This window comes from Pholcus phalangioides, unplaced genomic scaffold, assembly GCF_987345545.1.
Source record: "Pholcus phalangioides strain wild (caught in Gottingen) unplaced genomic scaffold, Ppha-v1.0 ptg000002l_1, whole genome shotgun sequence".
In the NCBI taxonomy this organism is placed as follows: Eukaryota; Metazoa; Arthropoda; class Arachnida; order Araneae; family Pholcidae; genus Pholcus; species Pholcus phalangioides.
This window is the reverse complement of record NW_028301595.1, coordinates 4,710,965-4,721,088: the sequence shown is the minus strand read 5'-3', so window position 1 is coordinate 4,721,088 and position 10,124 is coordinate 4,710,965. Positions and strand designations below refer to the sequence as shown.

Sequence of the window (10,124 nt, the reverse complement as noted above, 5' to 3'; positions counted from 1 at the left end):
ATAGATCTGATAAATATTAAGATCGTTCTCTCTTTAATCGAATCTGTTTGAGGGAACATCATTTACCATCCACAGATAAGCCCATAAAAGTGTCACATAAACGAAGGATTACGCATTTAATCCGTTCGATGTTTAGAGGCTACGGGAAATATTCACACGGGGGTTAGGCATAAATATCTGTAAGAGGATCATTTTTTTCATGCCTGAAGGTTTTACTGGTCGTTATGTGATTTAACTGTACATTACTGTTACTGCTATAAACCCGGAAAAGAAATCCCGTTTCTTTTTGGTCATCGAATGACTCAACAGAGAGTTTACGTTTTCAAACTCCTCTTGTGTTTACGTACATCATTATAGGTCACTACTAGGGCCGAAACTAGGGTAGGGCTAGTGTGGGGGGGGGGCGCTTTCTTTTTAAACCAAGCACAATTCCGGTCTATCGCCATGGACAATTTACTATGGATTGGGTTGCGTCGGGAATGTGTGCGTGTGCGTGTACCTACAACAGTCTGAGTGCGTATATAGCGTTGCGTGTGAATTTTTAGTGCTGCCATCTATATTTCAAATTGTGAATGAAGTGCAATGATTGGATATTTGTGCCGTTGTAGGCCTATTGCTATCTGTGTGCAAGGCTTTTTAAAGTGGAGATCGGCTCGCATTTGATCTGCTTTGCATTGGGCTCCTGATGCTGCTTAAACGGCCCTGCATAGAACCATGGCCGTCTTAAAATATGGGCAATTCAGGCGTGGCCTTGATATCTCAGTACGGGAACCTACATGATGAGCTCTAATATCAGATTTGCGAAAATAATTAAATACTTAAGATGTTATTTACAGCTAAAGTAAAAGGGGCTCCAGACCATCTTTTTGCTCGAGGACCCATGGATGTGAGACGGCACTACATGGACCCTTCCCCCCCCCCCCCCGAAAACCCTCACTGAATCAGGGTTGACTTTACTCATGAAATTCTTCGTCAATATCAGTTTGTTCACAAAATCAATTCAATAATAAGAAGGGGGGCTGGTTGAGACAAGGGGGCCCACGAGAAAAAAATATTGTCCAAAGGGGCCATGGGCAAAAAAGGCTGAAAAACACTGCTCTAGGTCATTATTTTCTTCGCTAAATGGCCTATTCTTCGATCTCTAGACAGAGGCGAATTTTTTGGTTTCGCCACTTGCAGGCGCTATACAAATTTTGCCGCCCTTCTCCCATTCCACTTTAATTTTTTTGGACACTCATTCTTCGAATTTCCCTGCCCTCTCAACGTGCCACTCTGGGATCCCCAATAACACAAGCTAGAGCAAAAATGATCTCTCCCTAGTTGCTGTTGGTCCCACCCAACTTCCCTGTAGATACGCCTCTGTGGGCAGCCCCTGATCAATGGATTCATTCACACAACAGTATTTTAGTCAGGTCAAGTGACAACAATCGAATAACGTGATTGATATTGGATGACAGGTTATAGGGTTTACAAACGAATTCTCTTTTGAAATTTGACTGGGTAATATTAACATACAATACGTAGCAAACGTTTTACCACTACCATGATAGTATCATTAGGATATTATGGCTTTTTTCATTCTTTTTTCATTCTTCCTCCCTCCATTGTCCGATTTCGATTTTCCACGACCATTCACATATCAAAATAAAATTGAAAAAGGGAGGAGAGAGAGAGATGAGTGTCCAAATGTTTATGATGATTCGACCTCGTGGAATTCATCACGTCGAAATGTTTCGTCGGGCATAACGTTCACATGGCATTCAAAATATGGAAACTGACTGTTTTCTTCCTTTTGTGATGGTCACTGTATTCTGTTCCATGGCGTCCTCACGAATCTGTTAACACGCATCCGGGAATTACTTCTTTTTCCTTTTCTATCAGTGTATTTCCTGGAAAACGTATTATCACACCCAGTCCTGCTGAAAAACACAATATGTTTTGACATTGAGACAAATTAAATGAGTAGGACCTTGGTAGCTAACTCTCTCGTTTTAATTCAATAAAAAAAAGAGATATTTTCATTGAGAACTTCATTAATTAACTTTAATTTGAAAATTACTCGATAATAAGCTATCTTTTTTTAAGGGGGGAGATGAGAGAAATATAGGATGGAAAGAATCTGGAACCCCCGCTTCCGATAACCCCCCCCCCCCATTCATCCCCTGGTAAGGATCTCGGTATACTGTTGCATTATACTAGCATGTGTACAGGGTGATTATAAAAAAACTATCCCGACATATGGGCCCCCTAACATCATACCATTCGCAGAAACTGAATGAAATTTTGGCATAAGGTATTTTGAGGTATGCGCTCAAGAATGATATGGAAAACAACAGTGTCACTCTAACAGTTACGGTTACAGTGAGAAAATTTCGAAAATATCAAATGGCAACACCAATTTTTTTGTATTGGAATGCGATCTCCATACTGAAAAACACTACATAGCGTTGAAATGGCACCTGTAGCACGAAAATCACCGGTGGTAGATAGGCTAAAAGTGAGGACAACCAATAAGGACAGAGAAGCAGCATAAAATAAAGCATTTTATTGTGTTTCACAAATTTTCCACATGACCATGTGGAGGACTAATCAGGCTGGGATCTCAGCCGAAGAAACGGTGTGACGAATGAAACGAACATTAATGCTCTGTGCACGGCAAAGTCCTTTTTACTTTTTCCTTGCCTAGCTCCGGGGATTTTCGTGCTACAGGTGCCATTCCAACGCTATTTAGTGTTTTTCAGTATGGAGATCGCATTCCAATACAAAAAACTTGGTGTTGCCATTTGGTATTTTCGAAATTTTCTCACTGTAACCGTAACTGTTAGAGTGACACTGTTGTTTTCCATATCATTCTTGAGCGCATACATCAAAATACCTTATGCCAAAATTTCATTCAGTTTCTGTGAATGGTATGATAGTTAGGGGCCCATATGTCGAGATAGTTTTTTTATAATCACCCCGTATTTATTTTTCATATTAAAGCTCAGGGAAAAACTTGCGTTGATCTTAGGAAGCTAAGGTAAAACGCAGAAGATTTTGAAGCTCAGTTAAACTTGGTGCAATTTTTGGAAGTTCAGAGAAAACACGTGTACGTTCTCGAAGCTCGGGGAAATCGGGTGTAGACCTCAATAGCTCAGAGAAAACGCGTGTAGATTTCAGAAGCTATAAAAGAATGAGTGCGAGTTCTGGAAATTGAAGGAAATCGCTTGCAGATAGATTTTGGAAGCTCGGGGAAAACCCGTGTAGATTTGTGACCTCACACTTCCTCTGAGGAGGTCGAATGTATGTGTTGGATACTCAGGGACATAAACCCCACATGGGAGGGGGGGGGGGCTGACAGGGCTCCAGCTTTGGGACCCGGGAGTCAAGGGGGCCCGTGGGGTGGTCGATTTGTTTCTTTCAGATATGTCCCATAGGAAAACAGACAGGACTCTTTAATATCAGTCACATTGATTTGTACTCGTATTGATGGATATCTTGAACTAAGTACCTTCTATTCTTCTCATTGTATTTTGTAACAATACACATGTACAAGTAACTGGAAAAAAAGGGAATGAAAAAAAAACAGAGGCTCCCGCTCTCGGATGGCAGTCGTTCTCCTAGGAAGGAAGAAAAAATGTTTGTGATGATCATGGCTACTGACGTATAAGGACACAAGCATTTTGTGTGTGACCTCAGGACTATAGCGCGACACCTGTTGTTTCAGTTCGTAGAAGACCATAATGTCTGGATGAAATGAAAATTGGCATAAACAGATGTAGCATTCCTCAGTGAAATTGCCTTTGGGCAGTGCCGTCTTAATGCATGGGCCCCACCCGGGCGCCTCAAGAAATTAGAGGGCCTCAAAAAAATGAGAAGTACGTAGTTGAATTTTTCGAAAGTTTTCCAGGTAGGGCCTCAGAAAAATCATTTGGCCTGGGAGCCCATGATGCTTTTAAGACGGCCTTGGTCCTAACCAACCCCCCCCCCCCCTTAGAAGAAAAAAAAATTGAAAAGCTCTCCCTCGAGAAAATTCTGCATACGTAGCCGACTGATCTAATGTATGTAATGTACATAGGAATACACGCACAGGAGTTTTCACATAGGAATGCGATGAATTGGCATCATCATCATCGTGCCCCCCCATCCCCCTCCTCGCTAGAGTTTTTAGTCTTTCTCTGCCAATACTCATAGGAGGTTCAACTGAGTTGTCGGTGAACATGTCTCCTGAATACGAAATCAAATATCCACTCTCAATGGTTCGTGAGTTCCATGACAACCCCACCCATACACACACACAAAATGGTAGTATGGGCCCTGGACAAATATTATTATTGTTTTTTTATGCTATAAATTTGCAATAGAGGCCCACCAAAGTACTCAGTGCTCTAGGATGTGGGGGGGGGGGCGCCATGGGTGAGCACCGAGACGCTCTCGAAGACGAAGGAAAAATTTTATTCTCATATGAAATGTACCTTCTGACTCTGGAAGAGGAGGGGCACATTCTATTTTTTACACCTGCGCGGACCTGTTGTTTCTCTGCGCACAGAATTTCGCTATCTGTGCTGAACGACAAAATAACACGCTACCTTATGGTAATGGGGAATATATAATATTCTATATATATAGTATATAGGGAATTTTTAGAAGGGGGGGACCAGAGCAGTGAATGACCAAATGATTGATTTTGAGAGTTTGTAAGCATAAGAGTGACCAGGTCAGTGAACGACCAAAAGATTGACCAGAAAAGCGTGGAAGCGAGTGAGTAGCTCACCAGGAGCCCTCAGTGGTCCTTCAAGCAAATTATCATAGACATAAATTATGCCTATAAAAGATATTTAATGCGAGGAAGGAGAAAGGGAAAAGAATCCCAAAAATAATTTTCTCGTTCCCGAATCCCGAACTAAACGACCCTGAACTAGGACGAAATTTTAAATTTTTCTGGTAATTAATTTAAAAAATATAAATATATCTGTGTGTGTGTATATATGAGAACAGTACTTTGCAAACACGTACTTTGCACACAAGTGGTGAATCGGAGCAGATGCCCCAAAAATTTCCTGAGAGCCCCACTGAAATAAGTTGAAAAAAAATCTTCCGTTTCTCATTTCACCTGTCCTCTGCTTCATTTCTAGGTTTTTTGTTTTTGACGGCTCCTTACACTTCGAAGAAAGAACTGAACTTGCCATTCTGCTGTCGTCTGCTTCATTCTTGGTGCTTTGTTTTTGATGGCTCCTTAAGCCGGGTTTTCCTAGGAGCAGGTTTCCTGTGCCGCGCGCAACGTGATTCACCCAGCGCGGCACGCCGTCCACTCACCAGTTAGAAAAGCATCATGACTGTTTTCCTACAGAGCGCAATACGCCTCACGACAGCGCTTTACGTAGGGCGTGATTGGCTGACTGCTTCTGGAGGAGTCAAATGCGTCGTGCGTCGTGGTTTTGCCGATATTCTCTTCACTCTTGTGTGTTTTATTTCCCTTCCCTTCAAACCGGAGCATGCAGACGACAGAGTAGCTGATGCCCAAAGCCATATACTTGGCATAGTATAATAAACCCGGCTTTAAGCCGGGTTTTCCTAGGAATAGGTTTGTTGCGCAGCGTGAACCGAATTAGACTATTTCGCGCCGACAGAAACGTGTTACATAATCACACTACGCGTTTGTGTTTTCCTAGCGAGGCGCATCAGATCAGGGCGGCTATATAAAGTATATGGTTTTGGCATCAGCTACTCTGTCGTCTGCATGCTCCGGTTTGAAGGGAAGGGAAATAAAACACACAAGAGTGAAGAGAATATCGGCAAAACCACGACGCACGACGCATTTGACTCCTCCAGAAGCAGTCAGCCAATCACGCCCTACGTAAAGCGCTGTCGTGAGGCTTATTGCGCTCTGTAGGAAAATAGTCATGCTGCTTTTCTAACTGGTGAGTGGCCGGCGTGCCGCGCTGGGCGAATCACGTTGCGCGTGGCACAGGAAATCTGCTCCTAGGAAAACCCGGCTTTATGCTCTTGAGAAAGAACCGAACTTGCCATTCAGTTCAGTTTGTGGGCTTGGATCGTAGGGAACTACACTGAATAAAAATTTCTGCTCCTTGATCCGAAATTCATTATCAGGATTTGAGTCATTTTCCTTTTTGACAATAGATGGCAGCAAAAACAGTGTATTAGAACAGTGGAAATTCACACTTTATTTCTTGTCTCCTTCTTCCCTGGTTATCTACCTTATCTTCCCTAGTCATCCCTAGCACGCGGAAGTACAGGCAAAATGCCCATATAAATGACTTTTTTCGCTATTTTCAAACTTTTTTGGTAAAAAAGATTTTTTTTTTTAAATTTTCGTGCCATAAATGCCTATTTTAAAACAGTTTTTAGTTTATTAATGAATTTTTCAGAAACTATAATCTGTAAAACTTGAATATATCGAGCATTGAGAACACCAAAAGAATTGGTTTTTTTTTTTTTTAATTTTCCCGCGCTCATTATCATCAGAAAGCCACCCCTCCCCATCCTTCCATCCCCATTTAGACGCAACCAAGTGATCTGAGAGATTGGTGTTGGTATGAATTAACTTTGCTTTCACCGGATGGTGTTAGACGAGAGTGATTTTGGATCAGATAAACGCAGCTTGTGTTAGAAAAACAGAGGAAAATTAGAAATTTGTTTCCGCACAGGCTGCACAAGATATGCCTCGCTCAAGCACTGGACTGCGTTGTACTTGTATGTGTATAGCGGACCGATGATTGTTCCAAGAGGTCTCGAATTGATGTCATAACTTACACAAAGCGAGGTAGGAGCAGACAGGGCTCTGAGGCCCATGTTTTGATTTTATTTTTTGCACATAATGCTCTGAAAACAATCGTGGCTATTTATTAAACATGCATATTTAGTATTCGATTAAATTGACAAGAGTCGCCCTCAGGGGCGTGTGACAGATGCGGCCACACGAGGCCCCGCGCTCGAAGGAGTCCCGCATACGTGGTAACGTGGTAATACGAAAAAAAAAATTTCTTTTTACAAAAATAGAACAACATAGTCATGTTTCAATTATAGAAATGATTATTCCAAATAATACAATAGATAAAAGAGACTTATTAGCAACTCAAGGGAGCCCCCCCCATACATCATTTTCTCTACGGGCTCCGCGTCTGGTAATGTAGGATGTATTGGGTAGGGCAAGTGCCGTCGTAACGCATGGGCCCTCCTCGGGGCCCTCAAGAGAAGAGGGGCCTAAGAAAAATGAGAGGTAGTTGAATTTTTCGATATTTTAGCAGGTAGGACCTCAGTGAAATCACTTGGCCCAGTGATGCTCTTAAGACGGTCCTGTCTTTGGGTGCCGATGAAGTGCATGATCCCCCACCCCATCCTGGAACAGGGGCCCATAGCCTGCGCTCTTCAGTGGACTCCCTTTACAGTGAATTAATAGCGTGAAAAAAAAATTTTGGAGCTGAATTAAAACTCTCACATATTTTGAAAAAAAAAAAGGCTTTTTCAGACCATTACTATGTAAAATTCTGAATTTTCTGTTGTTCAAGGTAAATGTTTCAGATAATCCACGATCAGATAATCCGTTAAATAATAATTGGAAATTTTTCGAACAATAATTTAAGTATCACAGTACGAGCAGAGATTCCCAAACTATTTAACGCATGTGACACCCTTGGGAAATTAGAATTTAAAACATCTCGTTGCACCCCTGTTCAATCAGCACCTCCTAGAGATAGAAGACCTCCGCACACTGCTTGTGACGTCAGTAAGCAGTCCATTTTCCCTCAGAATATTCAGGGGGGAAAAAAAATTCCCTGCTAGTGATCGTTGTGCGGAAAAGAAATGATCGGGCTCAGAATTGGCGATTTCTATCCCCCCCCCCCACATCCAATCACTATGCGGTATTTGTGAGCCAATCAGGAAGATTCCACGCCAAAATAAGAAGAAACGAAATAGGATGCTGTGTTTCAAAATGTGGCAAACTTGCTAGGTGGTCTGAATTGACGTTTATGGCAACCCATGCCGATGCCTTCTATATCTAGGAGGTGCTGGCTCAATCTCGAGACATTTCGGTAGCACATTGGTGAGAATTACGGCCCCGTTTATAAATACGGGGCCGTAATTCTCACCAATGTGCTCACCTCTATTTTGTTCTTAATGTGCTCTCACCTATATTTATACGCAATATCTCGTGACATCCATAACAAATCCCATAGTACACTGTATGAGGAATGCAATAATTCCCAACAGGAAGATTCCGCGGGATAATTTAGGAACAAAATTGAATGTCTGAAAATGCTAATAGGGATAAAAATCATAATCGAGATACAACGACACTAAAGGTGCCACGAGATGGCATTATTTGAAATTCTATCCAATCTCAAAGTCATAAGGTTGCCGCACATACAAGTGAAAAAGAGAAAACCGTTGGGAATCCAAAAAAAACAAAAACATTTTTTTGAAATTTCCCAATGTTTGCGGAAGGCGTTTTTTTTTTCCACTCAGAAAACTCAAGGAAATCCAACGAAGATAATATTTACTCGAATGACGAAGAGAGAGAGACACACTTTCCCATCCCCATAATGTTTCGCAACAAAGGCTTTTCTTGTTATGTGTTCGCTCAATGTGTTGATAATTTCTTATTCTCAATTACCTTGTCGTATATACTGTCTGTCAACACTAGAAAGAGAGAGAAACGAGGAAGTAAATACTCCATGTTGCGAAACTTCGGAAGCTTGAATTACGAACATTATTATAATCGTTTTCGTCCATCGTGTTATGACATTTGATGGGATTTATGGAAAATTCATTAACAACAATTCACCGCCACGCAATTTTCCGATAAGGAAAAACTTGACGGCTCGGAAAAATCATAAAGAAACAATTCACCGACGGAAAACTCACTGATGACAGTTCGTAGCCAGTGAGTGAGTGACCGAGTGATTGACTAAGTGAATGAATGTGTGAGCGAGTGAGTGACCGAGTGATTGACTAAGTGAATGAATGTGTGAGCGAGTGAGTGACCGAGTGATTGACTAAGTGAATGAATGTGTGAGCGAGTGAGCTGCCGAATGAGTTGGTGAATGACATAGCGAATAAGCTAGTGAGTGGGTGACCACATGAGTGAGCAAGTGCGTGACCGTATGAATGACTGAATGAGCGACCGTACGAATGGTCTCACTCATTCGTTTCCCATGTAAACGGGGTTGTTCATACGATCACTCCCTCAATCACTCATTCACTTGGCAGTGGGTGAGCTGCCAAGTGAATTAGTGATTGAGGGAGTGATCGTATGAACAAGTCCGTTTACATGGGAAACAGAAAAAGCGGGTTTAAAACCCGCTTCAAGAATTTTCACCAATGACTACTGCTCTACATTTCTTTCCTTACGAAGGGAAAAGTCGTCAAGCGGGTGCTAGAGCTCCCAATGCTACCGCAATATTAGCACATGTAAACGGGGATAATGACTCACTCGCTCACATGCTCACTCACTTGTTCATTTATTCAGCTGCTCACGGGCGCGGTAGCCAGATCGATGATACGCCCGTAAAGTATCAAAGGATATTTAGGTGTCCCGAGCTCGATACCCGATCTGTACTAGTCAGAAACTTTCCTGAGGCGGGGATGCAACAGAAAAGGGCGACAACACGACCACAGTAAATGATTGCTACCACAAGGAGTCCTACACCTAGGGGTTAATGCAACCACCTCTCAGTGAGTATAAAAAGACAAAACGTCGAACGCTGAAGTTCGGAAGCAGCGATAAATTCTAGGTCTCAGTCTAATTGGCCCTCGTGTTCAGAAAATGATCGTGGTGCGACAAAAAAGATGAACTGCTCACTCGCTTGCTCATTTACTAACTTATTTGCTCGTCTTCTAACTCCTTGACTCCATTTGATCAATCACTTCACCTGCTCATTCACTCACTCACTCACTTGCACATTAACTTACTCGCTTTGCCACTTTGTTGGTGAATTTTCCTTTCGGTGAATTGTTGTGGGTGAACTTTCCGGATGAATTTTCTGCACACGATTTGATTGGATGGATAATTTTCCTATGCCATTATTCTTATTCGGCCAGAAAGTATCCCTACATTGCTAGAAGAAAGATAAATAAAGGGTGTTTTGACTACTCAATTTCTCATCATCAGTCCAATGACGTCC

At 42.0% G+C, this 10,124-nt stretch overlaps 1 protein-coding gene across 1 annotated transcript in view; it reads left to right on the top strand.

The window, feature by feature from the left end:
• Positions 1-6,637: 6,637 nt before the first annotated feature.
• LOC149089110 (dehydrogenase/reductase SDR family member 7-like) overlaps positions 6,638-10,124 on the top strand; it is a 64,547-nt gene continuing 61,060 nt past the window's right edge. The window contains exon 1 of the mRNA XM_089237255.1: positions 6,638-6,763. The gene's annotated coding sequence lies outside the window, so the exon portion shown is untranslated. The remainder of the gene's footprint in view (positions 6,764-10,124) is intronic.